The sequence below is a fragment of the Equus przewalskii genome, chromosome 6 (genome assembly GCF_037783145.1).
Source record: "Equus przewalskii isolate Varuska chromosome 6, EquPr2, whole genome shotgun sequence".
NCBI lineage: Eukaryota > Metazoa > Chordata > Mammalia > Perissodactyla > Equidae > Equus > Equus przewalskii.
In genome coordinates, this window is record NC_091836.1 from 82,513,551 (window position 1) to 82,534,677 (window position 21,127).

Below are 21,127 nucleotides of genomic sequence, written 5' to 3' on the forward strand. Positions count from 1 at the left end.
GGTGATAAAAATATTCTGAAATCACATAGTGGTGATAGTTGCACAACTCTGTGAATATACAAAAACCCACTGAATTGTATACTTTAAAAGGGTGAATTTTGTGGTATGTGAAATATATCTCAATCAAGCCATTATGAAAAGAAAAGAACATTTATCCAAAGACCTCATTTTAAATGTGAAGAAACTGAGACCTGAAGATTTGAGTGTTTACATATATACCAGTGGTTTTCTCTTCAAATGATAGTATTATGAAAGTATAAAGGCAAGCCACAGGCTGGGAGAAAATATTTGGAAAAATATATCTGATAAAGACAATTATCCAGAATATACAAAGTACTCGGTGATAAGAAGACAAAACAACTCAATTTAAAAAAAAAAAAAAAAAGAGTAAAAGATTTAACGATATCTTCTTTGACCAAAAAAAGATATAAAGAAGGCAAATAAATACAAGGAAAGATGCTCAGCATCATTATTGATTAGGGAAATGCAAATTCAAGCCACTATTAGATACTTCTTCACACCTACTAGAATCGCTAAAATGAAAACGACTGACAACACCAAGCGTTAAAAGGTATATGGAACAACTGGAGCTCCCCATGTTGCCAGTGGGGATGGGAACTAGTACAGCCACTTTAGAAAACAGTTTGTAGTTCCTTATAAAATTAAACATGCACTTACTTTCTATCCCAGCAGTCCCACTTCTAGGTATTTATCCAAGATAAATGAAAACATATGTTTACTCAAAGACTTGTATATAAACCTTCATAGCAGACTTATTAATAAAAGTTAAAAAAAATCCTAGGAATGACCCAAATGTTCAACAACTGGCAAAGAGATAAAAATTGTGATATACTCATGCAATGGCATACGATTTAGCAAAAAATTAAAAAACTACTGATATGCACAATGTTGATGAATTTCAAAAACATTATGCTAAATGAAACAAGCCAGACACGAAAATTTTGAAAAGGCAAAATTTTCAAATTTTGTGGTGATAAATATCAGGTCTGGGTTTTCCAAGGGCCAAGGATAGGAAAGGAGATTGTTTACAAAGGGGCAGGAGGCATCTCGTATGGTGATGGAAATGAAATGTTCTATATCACGATGATGGTGGTGGTTACAGGACTATGTACATTTTCGGAACACATCAAATTACACTTAAAAATGGTGAATTGTATATACCAATAATATCTCATTAAAGCTGATTTTTAAAAAGAGCATCACCCAAAAACCTCAGTTAAGGATGAAAAGTTGAGAGCTAAAAGTGAGTGGTCACACAGGTAGCAGAAGTTCGAAGTTCACCAGCATTAGGACAGTCCTTGACTCCTCATCTGGGCTTATTTGCATTATAACTTGTAGGTTTTTTCAGAAAGGAAAGCATCAAATGTACTTTTATTTATTTATGTGTGTCCCGGGCCCCCCATTTTGCTAGATCTTCTCGGGAACGTGGTAATTAAAGGTTTATATTATCAGGTTTGTCTTCTATTTAGCTCAACCTAGGATCAAACCTCTTGATAATAAATAATACATTGGAGTCGTCAGTTGAATGATAGATTGTCTTAGAGTTTCTAAATCCCTTCAGGAAAAGGGGACTAAGAATTCCCCTGTTCACTTTTAAACAGGCTAAGAAAAACTGAGAAAGTCTCAGACAGCGGTTTGATAGAAACGAAAGGTGTTATTTCCAGACTTGTGACTTGTTTTGTGCTTCTCTATTGCCTTCTCCAAGAGCAAGTGAATACCTGAGAACTCAGGTTGGTGAAGGATTTTTTGCAGACTTCGTTTGGAAAACGCAGGGGAGCCCCCTGGTGCAGCTTCTTGTTACTGCACGTGAGTGAGACTGCCATCAAGCGGCGAGAAGAGAACCGCGCGGGGACCAAACAAATAAAAGGACTAATTTGACATTTTGCTGCTTCATATGCTCCTGATCCTTTGTGTTCATAACAGTGACCAGCCAGGCTAATGCGGAATGTGTTTGAATTGGATGTAATTCAACAAGAATTATTAAGAGTCTATTATTTTGCAGGTGTTAGACCGACGCGTGAAGAATGGATACTTGGAGACAGATCACTTTAGAATCAAAAGTTAAATGTTACAAAAACGTATGGCTTACAAAGTGCTTTTATGCAAATTATTGGGTTTGATTTATTAACAGCTCTACTGGGTAGGTATTATTATTCTAACTTTACAGATGAGGAAACCAAAGCTCAGAAAAGCAGAGATTCGCCCAAGATTAGTTTTTTTCAGAAAGCACTTTAAAATTAAATGCCTTCTATTATGTACCTCCCCCTTGGCCAAGTCCCAGGCATACGAGGGGAGATAAGTTCAAGAATCTTGGGACCAGCCGGGTGGTGTAGTGGTTAAGTTCGAGCGCTTCAGTGGCCTGGGGTTTGCAGGCCTAGATCCCTGGTGCAGACCTATACACTGCTCAACAAGCCGTGCTGTGGCAGGACCCCATGTACAAAGAGGAAGATTGGCAACAGATGTTAGCTCAGGGCCAATGTTCCTTGCCAAAGGAAAAAAAAAAAGAATCTCACGGTTCATTGTAAATATCTGATTATAACACAGAGAAGAAAGCCCCCAACTGTGATAGGGAGAGTTGGGAAATATTTCCTAAGGGTAATGAGTTGAATCTCAAAGAGTGTAAATGAATTTGCTATGTAGAGGAGAGGGGGAAGAGGTTTCCAGGCAGAAAAAAAAATGTCATATACAAAGATGTGGGAGTACAGAAAGCGAGGCATGAGAGAAGGGTGAAATTTCCATTGACTGGAGAGAGCATCACGTACATGAGGAGACGTCCTGAGGCTGAGCCTGGGAGTCAAAGTAGCAACCAGATTGTAAAGGGCTGCTATGCCACTCTAAAGAGTTTGGATTCTCAAATCTCTTGTGTGTTTCTACTGCTTACAAAATCAGCTGAGTAATGTTTTAAGAAGATAACTCTGGAGCCAATGTGGAAGGTACCCTGGAGGAAGCTGGGGGCTGTTGGAATAGTCAGGCATGAGATGATGACAGTGTCAACCAAGGCTGACACGATGAGGATGAGGACAAACAGGCAGAAGTAAGAGATACTAGGAATCACACTTGTCAGAAGCAGGTATTCAGTTGGATTTGGGGGGCTGGGAGAAAGGGAGAGGCAGACGACGACTTCAAGTTTGACTTCCTGGGTGGATGTGAACACTGCCATTATTTACACATAGGGCATGGGATTGGGAGCCAGTAAAGGAGGGATCCAGAACTCAATCTCAGGCCAACTGACTCCAAGCCTTCTGCTCACTGTACTCTAACATACTGTGTTTTACAGGCTAGCAATGCCAATTGTGGTAGAAAAATATTAATGAAAGTAATTCAAAATTCCTACAGAAACAAATTCCGCAATATAACTAAATTATTATATTATCATAGCCTCTTCTTTGAGTAATAACTTCTCAAGAATATATCCCTTTAGGGGCCAGCCTGGTGGCACAGAAGTTAAGTTCGCACGTTCTGCTTCTTGGTGGCCCGGGGTTCGCCAGTTCGGATTCCGGGTGCGGACATGGCACCGCTTGGCACGCCATGCTGTGGTAGGCGTCCTGCATATAAAGTAGAGGAAGATGGGCACGGATGTTAGCTCAGGGCCAGTCTTCCTCAGCAAAAAGAGGAGGATTGGCAGCAGTTAGCTCAGGGCTAATCTTCCTCAAATAAATAAATAAATAAATAAATAAATAAATAAATAAATAAATAAATAAAAAGAATATATTCCTTTAAAGTCCTAATATACTTATGTCACTTCCTCTCTGTCACTAATTCCCTGCTAGGTCTTGATCTACTTCCAGAGAAGTTATTTATATAGAAAACTTGGATATATGCTATCTAGTCCGAGTTATATTAATGTAATGGCACAGAAGTCAACTTGCTCTGGTTCAGAGGTGCTCACTCTGCCTGACGATACTGTAAGCCCCCTAGCCACCTAGACCTGTCACTATCTGTCAGTGATCCACCTCTGGGTGTCACTTTTTCAGTCACTGCACCGTGCTGGCCCCTACACCAGGCACTCTGCATACGGTAGCTGATTAAATTCTCCTGAGGAAACTATTAAGGGCTGGAAGACCCAGAGAGTCTGAGTGACTTGTTGACAGTCCCACAGCTTGAAGTTTATGTGCAACTATTCCCACACCTGCACTTCCAGTTGAAACACTGCAAATCCCAGACCGTGATCTCCAACACTCTGCCAGCCAGCCCCACCCAGACATCCTTCACATGCCTCATAACAAAATGCCTAACATCAAGTTCACTATTTTTTCCACAATCTACCACTCCTCTGTTTCCTATCCTAGTTGATGGAATCAGTATAAACGTGATTACTCAAGTGAGGAATCTGGAAGTCTCTTAATCTCCTTGTTATCTTCACCGTATCCAGGAACCTAACCTCTTTTTTTAGGAAGATTAGCCCTGAGCTAACTGCTGCTAGTCCTCCTCTTTTTGCTGAGGAAGACTGGCCCTGAGCTCACATCCGTGCCCAGCTTCCTCTGCTTTATATGTGGGACGCCTACCACAGCATGGCGTGCCAACCGGTGCCATGTCTGCACCCGGGATCTGAACAGGTGAACACCAGGCTGCTGAGAAGCTGAACATGCGCACTTAACTGCTGCACCACTGGGCCGCCCCAGAACCTAACCTTTTTCACCTCACCTTCCCAGTCATCTACATTTACTTTAAAATTTGATTCACTATATAATCATACATGTTTTCTTAACTTGAAAAATAATTTCTAAAATCTGTCTCTCTGGCTGGTGCATCTCAATAAAACTGCCACTTGTGGGACCGGCCCAGTGGCACACCCCAGATCCAAACCGGTGAACCCCAGGCCACTGAAGCAGAACGTGGGAACCTAGCTGCTGTGCCACAGGCCAGCCCCCGTAGGTTCTTACTACTTTACTTCTCCCACTGCAATAAAAATTCTTTATACAGTATGCGTGGAAGAACAGAACAGACTGCCTAGGTTTGTATCCCGACTCTGCCACTTTCAGCTGTGTGACCCAGGCAAGTTACTTAACCTCTCTCTCTCTGTTTCTCCACTGGTAAAATGAGGATTGTGGGCCAGCCCTGAAGGCCTAGTGGTTAAGTTTTACACACTCCACTTTGGCAGCCCACGTTCAGTTCCTGGGCGTGGACCTGTACCACTCACCTGTCACTGGCCATGCTGTCGCAGCAGCTCACATACAAAAAGAGGAAGATTGGCAATGGGTGTTAGCTCAGGGCAAATGTTCCTCAGAAGAAGAAGAAAAAAAAGAGGACTGTAATAGTACCCACCTCATAGACGTCTTGTGAAGGATTAGATGTAAAGAGTTTGCATATTGTTAGGTGATTAAGAAGTTTGTTATTAGGGCTGTCCAGTTGATTCCGACTCCTGGAGACCCTATGTACAACAGAACCGGACCTGGTCCAGTCTTTTTGCACCGTCCTCTCATCTTCCAGCACTATATCAGACAATGCTCCACTGCTATTCACAAGGTTTTCATGGCCAATTTTTTCAGAAGTGAGTGGCCACGTCCCTCTTCCTAGTCTATCTTAGCCTGGAAGCTCTGCTGAACCTGTCTACCATGGGTGACTCTGTTGGTCTGAGAAGTACTGGTGGCATAGCTTTCAGCATCACAGCAACACACAGCCACCACAGATCACAACTGATGGGTGGGTGGTGTGGTTCCCTGAATGGAAAACGAACCCAGGCCACAGTGGTGAAAGCACCAAATCTTAACCACTAGACCACCAGGGCTGGCTGATTAATAAGTGGTAGCTGTTTATTACTCTTCTGATTATAAAAATATATACACTCATCATTCCAAAAATTCAGCAATATATAAAAGTAAAAAAAAAAAAAAAAGTAGAAACCACTCAAATGATTCTATGACCGTTGCTAGCATCTTGGTGAAAATCCTTCCAGTCATATTTTTATGTGAATGTGTGATGTGCAGAATCTGAAATTTACCCCGGAGGGGGAAGAAAATTTATATAAGGAGCACTGGTATCTCCAAGAGACAAGTTCCAGATCCTTCTTTGATATTCACTGTTATTGAAGCAGTGGTCTTAAACAATTTGGAGTGGCAAGCAACTGGTCCCTAAGACAAAAAATGCCTGTAACCATCAAAAACAGAGAAGGTGGTGGACTGGCTTCTGCCCTGCAACTCAAGTGAGGAAAGTTTAGGGTCTGTGGGCCAGCAGACACCAGTCTCTGTTTCAGTATGTATGAGAGGAGGCTTGTGATCCTAGCATGCGGTGAGTGTGTAAACAATAGAAAAGCCTGTCCATCAAGATCTAAGTTGGAAGTCAAGATCTACTTTGGAAAGCAGTGATGCATTTGATCCTCAAGCTTTCTTAACAGTGACAAGCAGCATTAATTCAGAAGACCCATGTGTGGGGGACTGGAATTGGCCACCCCAAGATATGTCTGTTTGGCATGGGGATAATTTGGGGCTGGTTACTTTTAAAAACTGCAGACAGGAAAGAAACTCTGAAAAGCAGAGTTTACTTACCCTTTGTTAAGAGACACTTACATTGTTAAGGAAATCTCCATCTTTAAAGGTGTCTCCCTCTCTGTACAGGAGGAAGGGGGATGATCTTATGTCTAGAAACTCTTATCAATGTGGAAGGCAGGGACTCAAGTCTACATAATAACCTGACTCCTGTTTACTGTACTTGTGTGGTAATCTCCCATGATTGACTCCCCCTACCCCCAATATCCTCTTTTGTCTTTAGCTGAAGATGATATTTAAGGTGGTGGCTTCTGCCATTTTGGCGAGTTGCTCAGGTTGCCTGAGCCTCTCCCATGTATACATGTTATAAAGCTTTGTTTAATTTTCTCCTGTTATTCTGTCTCATGTGAATTTAATTCATTCTCTGGCCAGAGGAACCCAGAGTGGGTAGAGGAAATGTCTTCCTCCCCTACACATGTGAGAGTCTTGTCATTTAAGGAATAATCTACCTTTGCACCTTCAAGCAAGCTGAACCCAAAGCTAGAAAGAAGAAAATAATAAAGACCAAAGCAGAGATAAACAAAATACAGAATGAAACACAGTAGGAAAAAAATCAGCAAAAGTAAAAGTTGGTTCTGTGAAAAGTGACATTGAGGAATGTCATTGAGGAATCTTGGGGCAGGAGACCCAAGAAAGAAAACAATTTGCTGCTAAAATGAGAAGAACAGAATTGAAGCTATTATCATTTGAACAATAGAAGAAGTATAACTTTATTTTATAGTAAATGAACAGGGCATACTTGTTATTGATCTTTGTGAAATATTTTACATACATGAGATCATACATACATGACATTTTATAACTTGCTTTTTTCCCTCAACAATATGTTGTGGACATCTTTCCATGAAGTAAATGTATAAATGTGTATTTGTATCATTTTTATCAGCTGCACGGTACTCCATTATACGCACAACCAGTATATTCCACTCCGCAAAATCAGGATATAAATACTGTGACAGCTCATTCCTTTTTTCAATAAATTACTAGTGCCCCCATCCACTAGAGCAATAGAAGATTCCTTATCTCCCTCTTAGGCTTCCTATTTTCCTTGATTATCCAAAATTCTAGGGCCTTACATAATATAAAAGGAAGGTCATTTGTCTTCCACTTCCCAGTAGGGAGATCTTGTTGGTTCTCTCTGTCTTTGTCCTCCCCTGTCTTTCCACTGATGGCTCTTGCATCTAAGTCTGCCCTATTGTGGTTCTCAAACTTTATAAGATTATAGGATTATGAAATAATTTTCAATCCAAATATCTGATGAAGTTTGGTAACATTTATCTTCCCAGCCCAGGAGTTCAATGTGTTATCATGCCCTTAGGCTGCTCTCAGGTTCTCAGAAGATGATAGGGAACCCAGTGATTAGTATCGATGCTGCCTGAGTCATGATGTTTACTTCTCTGTGAATTTCAACTTAAATTGCTAAACTGCCTTACTCTTGCCAGTGCCCTCCTCCTAGGGACTTGGTCCCTGTTCACTGCCTGGTGGCTGTGGCCTCACCGATGGGGCCCTCAAAAGTTTCCCTTTTAAAACCCCATACCTGGATTATAGCTGAGCTCATTCTTTAGATGTAATGCCTTGTTGGCCTGGTATCGCCCTCTCTCAGTCCAAGGAGTCCTGGCCAAGAATACTAAACAAGAGCGTCTGGTCAGGAACCAGAGCAAGTCTTCAGGACCAAAACTGACATTGTCTGGAGATGCAGCGTGGTGTGTTGGTGCAGTAGTCATGGTGATGCGCTCTTCGCTCCCTGTCTGCTTCCAGCCCAAGCGTGGTAACTCCATTCCCCTTAGTATAGGAGCAGCTGAATCCTGGCAATGAAACACAAGGGGAAGGCTGCTGAGGGAGCCAATGAAGAAGACTTCCTTATTCCTAAAATAGAGACACAGAGAGAGATGGCCCCTCTTCCTTTGGACATTGTGATGTTTAAATGAGATGCCTGGAAGCACTTCAGCCTCAAGCCAATCCACTCTGGAGGAAAGAGCCAAGGGAAGTACCCAGAGGTAGGCAGGAATCCGGGCACACTGACCCGAAAGGCTACCTTACCTCTAGACTTAGTAAGTGGGAAAGTATAGTTGCTTACAGTTTAAGACTGTTTAAGGGAAATTTCCTGTTACTTGAAACCCAAAATGCTATGAATCTTTCATGTGGATAAATTACTTAGCATTTTTGAGCCTCAGTTTCTTCATCCAAAACAATCCCTACATTCCTGTATTTTGAAGTTTAAATGAGCTTTGTCATGTACGTCCTCATGAGGCTATCGTTACTAGAGTAAAGATAATACTTCTTTGCCCTCTTCATAAGCTGGCTCCGCAGTGAGCTGCTCAGGTCGTTTGGACTCTATTTCATATTCTCTAAGGAATTCAGTAGCATGCAATCTGGACTGCAGACTTTAAAACCAGGTAAATCTCAGTCAGCTCCACAGAGCTGTACGGCAATGTGGTAGAATGGTTAGGAAAGTGGGGTCAGAAATCAGACCGCCCCAGTTCGAATTATTGTGCTCTTGGGTAAATGGCTTAACTTCTCCAAGGTCCAGTGTTCCCAGCTATATGTTATAGATAATAGTACCTACTTCAGAAGGTTGTTTTTACATCCAAATGTGGTGATCTACATTAAGCTTTTAACCCTTTGACATAGTTGACAGTAAAAAAAACAATGCTATTATTACTTGGTCACAGTAGTATAATGATTTGTTGGTATATCTTTAATCTCTGTTACTTAGCATCTAAAGTTTTCCTGTACAGGTTTCTGTGAAATTCTGCAAAATATACTGAACTTGAAATGTGGCTGTCTTATTTTTCTCACCCTTTACTATTATCAAGTATCATTTTGAGTTCTTTCTCTTAAAGTTTCTAATTTTGTGTTTGAGACTTCTGAGTCTATTTTTGAAGTGGCTCACATGCCTGGAAAGAGAAAGGACTGAATTCAGAACAAAGGGTCAGTGACTGACTGAGCAGACTTTACCCCTCCCTTCCCCACTCCTAAGGCCTAAAGGAGAGCGGTGACTAAGGGGATGAAAACATTATTCACACAGATGAGGCGTCCCCAGAGGCTGCTTCTCCTGAGCTCAGCCTCACTTTGAAAGCTGTCCTGAGCTGGAAGAACCAAGGACATGGACCAGCACAGCTTTAGGATCCTTCCTTTTTTCTCTCTCTCTTTTTCTTTCTTCGCCTGACTCCTGGTTTGCTCTATCAATTCAGCTAATTCTGACTCAAGAGACAGTTTCTTTTAATGCTTGCCTACCTCTGCCTTACAGAAAAGAGGTGCCCAAGAATCACACGGACCATTAGGTGTGAGGACCCTTAGGGCTGTGAGGACTCAGATAACATCCAACCCAATCTCCTTATTTGATATTTAAGAGACGGGGCTCCTCAGTGTCTAGTGATCACACAGCTACTTAGTGAGTAGAGTAAGGACTTAAACCCAGGTGTGGACACTCTAGCCAGTGCTCTTTATTTTTATTCAATGAGTTAATCTGGCAAGAATTGCTAAGGAAATCATATTTAGGTAATACTTAGTAAATGCTATGGACAGGTCAGGAGCTGAGCCAAATGCATTTATATTATCTCATTTCATCTTTACAACTACCGTGTGAGAGGTCTGGAGAGGTTTAGTGACTTGCCAAAGGTTATAATGGATTCTAAGTGGAGAAGTTGGGATGTGAAACTACAACATCTGAGTCCAAATCCAGAGTTCTTAGAAGAGAAAATGTTTGTGCTCAGTCTACCTACACTTCCTCCTTCCTCCCAGATGCATACTTGCATGAGCATGGGAAAGATTCAATGAACAGTTCCCTCTCTCCCTTCAATCAATCACACTGAGAAAAGCGAAACATTATTTATTCACGAACTTCAGAGTTTTTAAGAAAATTCTCCTAGGGAACTGGAGCCTCTAGTCTCTAGCTACGGAAAGTGTGGTCTTCACACCAAGAGCGTTGGCATCTCCTTGGAGCTTGCTAGAAATGCAGACTATCAGGCTCCACTCCACACTCCCCGAATTGGAGTCTGGAGGTGAACGGGCTCCTCAGGCGGGTCATGTGCGTCTTAAAGTGAAGGAGCTGCGCTCCAGCCTGACTGAAGATGAAGGATTCCTGACTTCTGGAGATCAGACAGCATCGTTACCAAATTTCTCCCTGACGTGATGAAATTTCCACATAATTATGTCCAAACCACCGTCTCAAGAAGTCACAAAAGAAGAGCCTTTTGGAGAAAAATAAGATTAATACTAGACAGTATATCTTGCTAAAGCCAAAGAGACCTGAAATCAACTTGAAAGCCTTTTTAAAAAACTAGCAAAGAATTTAGACAGAGAAACTTCATCCATACCTCAAACCACTGAGTCAAACGAAGATAATAAAATATTTATCGAAAAAAATGAAACCATGAAGGGAAAAATATTTTATAGGCATTTTACATAGTTTAGTTTCTCATCACATCATTGAATCCTTACTGTATATATAAGGAAAGTGAGGAAGAAGATGTTAGATAAATTGTTCAAAGGCCATGCAGACTTGTCTCTGAATCCAGGTTTGTCTGATTCTAAAGCTCCCTATATCGCTCCCTGTGTATGACCCACATATATTGTGCCAGGTGCTGTAGAAATCCAAAAGCAGTACCAATTTCCTCAATTCTAAGATGCACATTTTTTTTCCCCCACAGCTTAATGTTTCTGAAGTTAGGATGCCTCTTAAAACCAATGTCAAAGGAAACTTGCCGAGGTGCTAAGAAAATTCAATGTAGACGGAAAGTTTTTTCAACAAATAGTGCCAGAAAAACTGGATATCAAACTGAAAAAAATGAATCTTGATCTATACCTCACACCACACACAAAAACTAATTTGAGATGTATCATAGACTTAAATGTAAAAGCAAAAACTATGAAATGTGGAAGAATATATTTGCAACCATGGGAGGGGTAAATATTTCTTTAAAAAGCCACAGAAAGCACTAAACAACCTCAGGGCCATTAGGATGTCTACCATCAAAACAAAACAAAACAAAACAGCAAATAACAAGAGTTGGCGAGGATATGGAGAAATTGGAATGCTGGTACACAGTTGGTGGGATTGTAAAATGGTGCAACTGTTATGGAAAGCAGTATGGAAGTTTCTCAAAAATTAAAAATAGAACTAGCATAGGATCCAGCAATCCCACTTTTGGGTATATATCTGTAAAAATTTAAAGCAGAGTCTCAAAGAGATACTATTCACAATAGACAAGAAGTGAAAACAAACCAAAGGTCCATTGACAGGTGAATGTGTAAACAAAATGTATATACATACAATGGAATATTATTCAGCCTTAAAAAGGAAGGAAATCTTTGCACATGCTTCATCATGGATGAATCTTCAGGACCTTATGCTAAGTGAAATAAGCCAGTCATAAAAAGACAAATACTCTATGATTCCACTTATATGACATCAAATTAATAAACAGAAATCTCATTAAATTGGAGCCAGGAGGCCAAAAGGGGAAGCTCTTACGCCTTATGTCAACAGCAGAGCCCAAAAGGGAGAAGAAAGACTTCCTCTTCTTGAGCAGCAAGAAGCTCAGACAATGAGAGACTGTCACAACTAAGCCAATAAAAAAGCTACTACACCTCGAGCTCTTTGTTTATGATAGCCCTCTCCATTTCCTCTTCCCCTCTGTAAAAGTGCTTCTCCTCCCTTGCTTCTGGGGGGCTGGCACATGGTTTGCTGTGGTTACAGACTCCAAATTGCAATTCTTCAATAATCCTGAGTAAACCCGTTTTTGCTGGAGAAATAACTGGATGTCTATCTGTTGAAGGTCGACAACGTACACAGAGTAGTCAAACTCATAAAGACACAAAGTAGAACGGTGGGTACCAGAGGCTAGAGGGAGGCGGAAGTGAGGAGTTGCTGTTTAATGGGTATAGGGTTTGAGACTTGCAAGATGAAAAAGTTCTGAAGACCTGTTTCACAACAATGTGAATTACTTAGCACTACTAAACTGCTCACTTAAAAATGGGTAAGATGGTAAATTTTATGTTATGTGTTTTTTTACAATAAAATTCTTTAAATCTTTGCAGAAAAAAAAAGCACTTAACATAAAAGAAAAAATTGAGTAATTGGACTTCATAAAAATTAAAACTAGCCATTCATCAAGACACTGAAAAGAAAGGGAAAAGCAAATCACATATTCACAATATTCACAATACATATATCTGCAGTGGATGCTTCCCCGACTGCCAGAAGCTTTCGGCTGCTGGAAACTCAGCGGTTGAGTCTCACTTGAGACATGGTCCTTGGCCAGAAGGAGCTGTCAGGAACAGACTGCCTCTGTCCTGAAGCGATTTGGGAACAGGAATGTGGAGGTCCCTGTTATCAACTGAATCTGTTGTTCTGTGTTGAAATGTCCTCGGGACAAGAGTGTGGAGAGAGAAGAGGCTTACAATAGAGGTTTGAGGAAATCAATGTTTAGTGCTTGGGTGAAGGAGGGAGAAGAGAAGAGAGGAATAGAAAAAAGATAAGAGCATCCGGAGAGATGGGAGGAATATTAGGATTGCATGGAGACGTGGAAGTCAAGGGAAGAGGAGGCACCTAAAAGGAAGTAGTCTGTAAAATGCTGCTGAGAGATTATGTAAGGGAAAAAATGAGCAAGAGATATCAGATTTAGCAACACGAAGGTTACTGGAGACAACAAGTAAGAAGAATTTGGTTGTGTAATGGGGCCAGAAACCAGAATGAAAAGCATTAATGAGTAGGAGGTAAAGAAACAGACACAGGGGGCCAGCCTGGTGGCGCAGCGGTTAAGTGTGCACGTTCCACTTTGGCGGCCCAGGGTTTGCTGGTTCCCATCCGGGGTGCAGACGTGGCACTGCATGGCAACCATGCTGTGGGAGGCGTCCCACATATGAAGTGGAGGAAGATGGGCATGGATGTAAGCTCAGGGCCAGTCTTCCTCAGCAAAAAGAGGGGGATTGGCAGATGTTAGCTCAGGGCTAATCTTCCTCGAAAAAAAAAAAAGAAATAGACACAGCAAGTGAAGCAACTCAGAAAAATTTGCAAATGAGAAAGAGAAGAAGAATTAGGTTAGGATCTGGAGCAGCTACCTGGATTGGACATCAAAATACTTAAAAATTCAGTTTAATTATTTTTTAATAAGTAATATATTCATTTGGTTCAAAGGTTTAAAGAATTATACATTGAGAAGTCTTACTTTCACAGATGTCCTTCTATTTTCCTTAATCTATATTCCCTACCCTATCTTCTATATGTAACCACAATCTATTAGTTTTTTGGAATCTTTCCACTATTTCTCTTCTTTTTTTTTTTTTTTTTTGAGGAAGATTAGCCCTGAGCTAACATCTTCTGCCAATCCTCCTCTTTTTGCTCAGGAAGACTGGCCCTGAGCTAATATCCGTGCCCATCTTCCTCTACTTTACATGTGGGATGCCAACCACAGCATGGCTTGCCAAGTGGCGCCGTGTCCACACCCAGGATCTGAACCTGCGAACCCCAGGGCGCTGAAGCAGAATGTTCGCACTTAACTGGGCCAGCCCCTCCACTATTTCTTTAGGCAGATAAGAGCAAATACTAGTGTAAATTAATATCCCTCCCCCCTTCCTTACACAAAAGCAGCATACCAGTTTGATTTTTTTCACTTCACAATAGACCTATATATCTTTCCAGATTAGTACCGATAGAGGGACACAGGTTGTTCCCAACCTTTTGCTACTATAAACAATGCTGCACTGAATGACCTCGTACAGAAGAAAATTCACATCTGTAGGTGTATTTTTAGGCTAAAATTCTAGAAGTATAGTTTCTGTATTGGAGATTAATGCATTTTCATTTTGATGGTTATCGTCAAAATGCCTTCCGTAGGGTTTGTCCCATTTTGTTCTCCCAGGCAGTCTGTGAAAGTGCCTGTGCCCCTACCTCCAGCAACAGAAAATGCGACCACACATTTGAATTTTTGGTAATCTGATGAGTGATCATCGGTATTTTGATACACTTTTATTTTTGCATTTATCTTATTATAAAAGAGGTTGAACATGTTTTCATACGTTTAAACGTAATTTGTATTTCTTTTACAGTGAACCGTGCTTCTCACAGTCTTATGGTTTACGTCTTCATCCATTTCTCCTTTGGGTTGTTGGCCTTCTTCTTCTCAATTTCAAGGAGCTCTTTATATATTAGGGGAGAGGGAGCTATTGATCATATAAGTGAAAGAGGGATAATAAAGCAAGCGTACCCAGAAGAGATGGGGAATGAGGTCAAAGGCAAAAATGCAAATATTAGCCTTAAGTAAATATTAGCCTTTAAGCAAATATTAGCCTTCTTACTTCTTCCTTAAGTAAGAAGAAGGATACCTGCTACCTTATAACAAAAGAAACAGAACAATTGCGTGCACGTGCAGATGGGTATGAGGATGTTGTGGTAGAGAGTTTCAGGAGTATCAGTTTGTTGGTTTCTGTTTTCACAATGATATAAGAGGCAGGTTCATCTGCTGAGAACTGATGAGGCAGCAGGGGTGGGAAGAGAGAGGTTGGAAATGGAGAGGGAAGTTAGATATAGTCACCAGAAAGAGTAGAGGAACAGTAAGACTCGAGAGATGCCGTAAGTCTTGGGAAGCCCTGAAGGCTCAGCTGAACTTGGTGACCGGGAATTTAGAATGACAGGTGTAGGCCTGGCTATGTGATCTTTCTCCAGCTATGCTCAGAGGCCCATGGGAAGGCATGGTAAAGGCAGACAGGACTGAAGTTTTCATTCTGGAACTCATTTACCCGGAACTCAAGTATTTCCCCAAAATGAGCCAAAAGGACAAAGGGGCAAAGGAATATAGATCACGGTCAAGAGAATAACAGAAATGACTGGTTGCGAGTTGGATTGAGGCAAAAGGAGGCAAGAGGGTACTAAGAAAGTACATGTGTCAATAAATCAGAAGTTAGTCTGAAAAGCAAGTATATGGGGAGAAAAGCAAAGAAGCAGAAACAATGGAAGATGGTGGCTGAGAATGAGTCGTTCCATTCTGAGACAGGTCCAGGGTATAACATTGGGAGTGTCTGGCTGAGGCGAGGTCACTGAAAATAAAGAGACCAAGAAACTGAAAGCCAGGGTGTTGGATAATCGGTACTCTCTAGATTCTAAAGTTACCCCTATTGATGGCAGGAGTAAAGGTGGACAGGACAGCTGATGAGCTTATGCCTGAGTCTTCAGTGAACAAGAGGCAGTGTCTACGATGTCAAGAAATGACAGAACAAGGAAGACTAGAAGGTGATACAGCCAAATGGCATGAACTATGAAAAACAGAGATTTTTACAAACAGTTGGAAGAGTAAGGGTAAAAAAGCGGTGTTAAGGAACAGAGAAAAGAGGCTTCTGACTCTGCCTCTGGATCCTGAATATCCAGAAATCTACAGGGTTGTGAATGAATGAGCAGCCTTCACGTGAGCAGGCTGTTGTGGTATCTGATCCTCAGGGAATATCCTTTATGGATTTTAAGATTTTAATAGTGTGGAGCCATCAGAAACGCATCAGCGCTTACATACATGAAGGCCATTCTCTCTCCTGGCTGAGGACAGCCAGCTTTGAGAGTGATCTTGGCGAGGAATGTTCCAAATGTCAGCACCACATGCAGCTCTATGTCCGTCATTTCAGGTCGAGTCTTGCGAGACTGCGAATGCCCCTCAGAATTCAAACCGGAGCACAAACATGCATGACCCCTTTCCAGGGAGTAGTTTGAACATGACAGAGGAGGAGAGGATAAGGAGATGGATGTTTGAAGGAGGGGTCCTCATGAGTGAGGGAAAATGGGAGACGAGGGCACCTCAGGTAATATTAGTAGCTAACACTTATTACTGAGAGATCACCACCCGTCAGGCCCTGTTCTGAGCACTTCATGTGTAAAAACTCATTTAAACCTCACAAATAGACTAATGAGGTAAGTTCTAGTACAGTCACTCACATTTTTAAAATGGGGAGACTGAGGTAGAGAGGTAAAATAGCTTGTCCTAGTTATGTCACACAACCAGTAAACAGCAGAGCCAGGATGGGAGCTGAGGCAGTCTCGGCCCCCAAGGCCACACTCTTAACTACCCTAACTCTGCTGCTTCCAGCCAACAGCATGCAGAGACAGCCTCGGGAATCCTTAAACATGACACAGATTTTTCTGGGCTGCTGCTCTGGAGCCTTCCCATTATCCCTCAAGGAAAATCTCAAAGAAATTAGTTCCGGACTATGCAAAGAATTAAACTGCGGGAGGGAGAGACAATAGAATCAGACTGTTTACATGACAAAAAACGAAATAGGCTCAAGGGAGCTGTGTTCAATAAGGTAGGAAGAGTTTTACAGATGAAATGAAAGAGTGGAGCGGCCTGTCTGATGGCTCCTCTGTTCTCAGCCATTCTCCTGACCCGGCGCTCTAGGACTTTGAGAGAGGTAAGGTCATTCTGGAGTAATGCTGTGAGCTGAGCTTCACGACTCAGCTCTTGAAATCTAGGGGAGGGAGACGGTGGGGAAGACAGAGGAGATGCCTCTCCACCTCCTGTTTCAGTCTCAGAACTGACCTTCCAAACCTCCAGATCCACTCGATTCTTTGGGGTCTTGTGAGGAACCCAGCCCAAGCAGGTCTCTGATACTTTTCAAACAGCTGCAGAGTCTTTTCTATAATCACAATAAACATTTTTGTTTGTTTGTTTATTTGTTTGGTTTTTTTTAGCTAGTTGTTCAGGATAGCAAGTCACAAAATAGTTTGTGCTGTTTGAGACCATCATTTTCTCCCCTAGAAAAATGTCTGTATCTGTATGCAAAAAACTTTAGATGGCATATATAACCAAAGTGCTTAACTCCAAGGAGCTATTGTAAGTATTTATATACACATTTTACTCATCTATAATTTTCTCCTTTTTTGTCAATGAACATGAAACTTATGAAATAAAAAAATAAAATAGTTAATTATGAAAACATTAATAGTGGGCCATGAAACCATTCAGCAGAATGAAGTCAAGAAAATAGAAAGGGTCTTCCTGAAAACTCTCCCTTTGAGAATCCCTTCTCTCATCAAGCTTCTCCCAGGACTGTGTCCCAGAGGATAAAGTTGGAAGAATGCCACCTCTCCACTCTTCATATGTGTGCTTTCCCCATAATGACCAATCACAGCAGGGCCACATCAGTTCTCAGTATCCTTGGTTTGACTTTATCTGATATTCTCTGATTCATTCCCATCTTGGAAGCTTCAGATCTGCGCTGTCAGGCAGCCAGGAGGCCCGGGCATAGTTTTCCATGCCCACCACCATCACCTGCTGCTGAGCACCTGAGCGCGCTGCCCCCTCCCTCGGTGCTGTGCTGGCAGAGCTGATAAAGTTGTGCACTCTCCCAGACTCAGTCCCACTTGCAGCTGCTAGCACTCCCTAACACTGCAATTCTCTTATTTCTCCTCTGCCCTTTTTCAGTCATCCCTGGCCCCTCTGAGCTACTAAATTAATAAATGCCACTGACAAGTTTAATACTCTCTCTCCTTCTTCCTGTTAGGAGTGGACGAGGGCAAAGAAGGAAGACCTTCTCAAGAAAGTGATGCCCCTGAAGCTTACTTCAAAGAGGTGCAGCAACTTCCCAGTAGTTTCTCTGTTAAGAGGGACTATTTGATGAGGTACGGTCCTGGGGAAAAGCTGTAGTTTTACCTTAACCTTCCCTGCTGAGGCTTGACCGGAGTAACCAAACTAGCAACATCCATATGCCAGATGTACTCAACCTTTCCCTGTCCTTGACTTACGAAGTGACCTCAAGGTGTGGCCCAGACTCATGATATCTTTCCTTAGGTATTCTACTAAATCGGAGCCCTTTTATCCTGCCAAAACACTTAACATCATATGTGTAAGAGAATGTCTCTAGATTGTTTCACCAGGCTTCTCCTAATTGTTTCAGAAAGCTTCTCTTACCAAGCTTCTAGGGGCACCAAATGCCAATACGCTCATATCATTTAGTCATTACTGCTTCATACCATTTTTGTTCTGCTAAGAAGGACCAATTAGCCTTTTGATTAACCAGAAACACTAACAATGCCACTTAAACCAAGACAAGTGTGCAACAGAGTGATTTATTGAGAATTAAATGGAGCAAGACTAGATGTAAACACTCAACATTATTATTTATTTTCTGTTGCTTAGAAGCAGCACGCTGTGTATCCCTGAGAGACTACTACTTTTCTAAAGACTGAAAGCATCTTATCCCCAGAAAATACCCTTTCATGATGTTAAGGTTGGGTTTTCACTGTTTCAAATATCTAAAGCTTCTTAATAAGCCGTTAAGCCCATTATTAAAGAAAGTAGTGGGAAAAGGAAGCCTGGATGTTTTTTCAAGTATCAGAGGAGTGAAAAATCTGGTCCCTGGAGAGGTAGATTAAGAAAAAGTGGGAGAGAATCAGTGGAGAAGTAGGAAAGTAGTGGATTTCTTTTAGTGGTAGAAATTAAAACTACTCAAATGTAGTGCACTGGGAAGATACAGGTGGCTGCATTAAGACAGGGCAGCACCCTGAGTGCCTGTGGCAAAGTTCCCTGTGGCCGAGTGGGCACAACTGAATGGTGGTCTAGGACAGTCTAATGAGAGATGGTCCTGTGGCAAAACTCATGGACTAAAAGAGACTGAGCCTTGAGCATGTCTTCAGTAATGATCACAACAGACAGAAGGCCAGAGGTCTCTCCCCTGTTTATCCCAGAGCTGAATAAGCTCCGGAATCTTGATAAAACCCGAAGAAAGAGAAGGGAGCCGTGAAGAATGACTGATATTGAGCTTATCACTCACCTTGGCATAAGATTTAATTTGACAAAGAAAATTAAAAACAGTATCACATTCCTGGTACTGCTGTGGTACTGGGAAAGCCTGGAGGAGTCAGTTTCCTCAAAGCAAACTGGATAAATCCCCATGTTAGTGCTTAAAGACAGTCAGCCTTCTAACACAAGTCCTCTTATTGTTGCCACACCAGGTTTGTTTTTGCCCGTCACCCGGAAAGCCAAACACCGAGACAACAAGATTGCAGCAGAGAGAGAGTTTAATCACAAGGCAGCCATGTGAGGAAGCAAGAGCATGAATCTCAAATCCACTTCATTGAAAATAGGGACTCAGGGATATTTATGGGATGGGGGGCAAGGTGGTCTGAAATGTGGAGATAGGTGAGTGGAGGTGAGGAGAGGTGAGGTAATTGATGATCCACAGAAGCATGGTAAGACTCCATGCCTCTTCATAGGACACATGCTCACAAAATGGCGGTGTTAACACGATCTGGAGGTGGAGTTTTTAGCCACTTGACGTCAAAAGGTTGCCTATTGGACATCTGCATGGACAATGGGTTGATGGGTTCGTGGTCTTAACCGGCCTGGAGTGGACAAAGGTGTTCTAATTCCTGAAGAACAGCTCAAATGCTCACTACTATAGCAACCCAGGCTCCAGGGAGATCTTATCTATAGGAACCTAGCGGGAGTCAGATAGCATATTGCCTAAACAGTAAACAATGGGTGTGTTAAACAGCTAAAAGATATAATCAGTAATTGCAAAAAGGAAAAAATACTTTAGTTCCTAGCTACTTAATCATCAATGGCTAACTATTTGCCAGTTTCATTATCAGAGTCCCCAAAGATTTTTACATTATATCACACATAACATGTGTGAAAGTTAATTTGGTTGACAACTATTTTAGTTTAAATTTCTCACAAAACAAAGTCTGCAACAAGGACTTGGGTGTAGCAGGTAATATCAGGAAGCAGGAGTGAGGGAATAAAGAGAATGAGACAGATAGTGAGAAATTGCCGATAAAGGATGTGTTGTTAAGCTAGTAACTGTGTGAACAATTGGAGTTCAATCCCCCTTAGCACCCCCTAAAGAACCACACAGGGGCCTGCCCTGTGGCCGAGCAGTTAAGTTCGTGCGCTCCGCTTCGGCAGCCCAGGGTTCGGATCCTGGGCGCGGACATGGCACCACTCATTAGGCCATGTTGAGGTGGCGTCCCACATGCCACAACTAGAAAGAGCCACAACTAAAATATACAACTATATACTGGGGGGATTTGGAGAGAAAAAAGCAGGAAAAAAAAAAAAAAAGAAGAACCACACAAAATGGGCCTCCGAATCGTCCCTCTGAAGGATGGGAGGCTAGAGCATCTTTTCACTGATTCCCATCCCTCATTGAGGCTTGCTCCCAGGAATGTTTCTGGACTACCCTATGGATGGATGATAAATCTTCCTTGGCTTCAGGAAAACCTCTGAGGCTGGACACCAAGCCACAGGGAGAGCCAGACGTGGGAGAACTTGTGCATGGGACTGTCCACCATAACTGCTACCAAAACCCAAGCTGGGCTGAGGGGCTGTGGCTTTGGGCACAAAGAGCACATGCTACATAAACCTCTACCAGGAGAGTGAATGGAAGATGTTTCATCTTTTAGAGAAGAGTCTTTCTCTCCTCCAACCCCCATCCCGGGTTGTTGGGGAGGAGGGAGGGTATCATGCGACCTGCTACCTTTGCACATGTGTTTCAACCTCAGATGACTTCCCTGTTTTCAGCAGCAGTTCTCCTTCCTGCTCTCAGTTGTCTCTGCTGACTCAGACTCTAAGGACCGTCCGAGTTTGCCAGGCCCATCTCCCTCCTGGCTATATAGCAGCCCCCTTAGTTTAGGC

The 21,127-nt window shown here is 42.1% G+C and overlaps 1 long non-coding RNA gene across 1 annotated transcript in view; it reads right to left on the bottom strand.

Moving 5' to 3' along the window:
- Positions 1-7,191: 7,191 nt before the first annotated feature.
- LOC139084222 (uncharacterized) overlaps positions 7,192-21,127 on the bottom strand; it is a 60,936-nt gene continuing 47,000 nt past the window's right edge. The window contains exon 3 of the long non-coding RNA XR_011541633.1: positions 7,192-8,311. This is a non-coding gene — a long non-coding RNA (uncharacterized lncRNA). The remainder of the gene's footprint in view (positions 8,312-21,127) is intronic.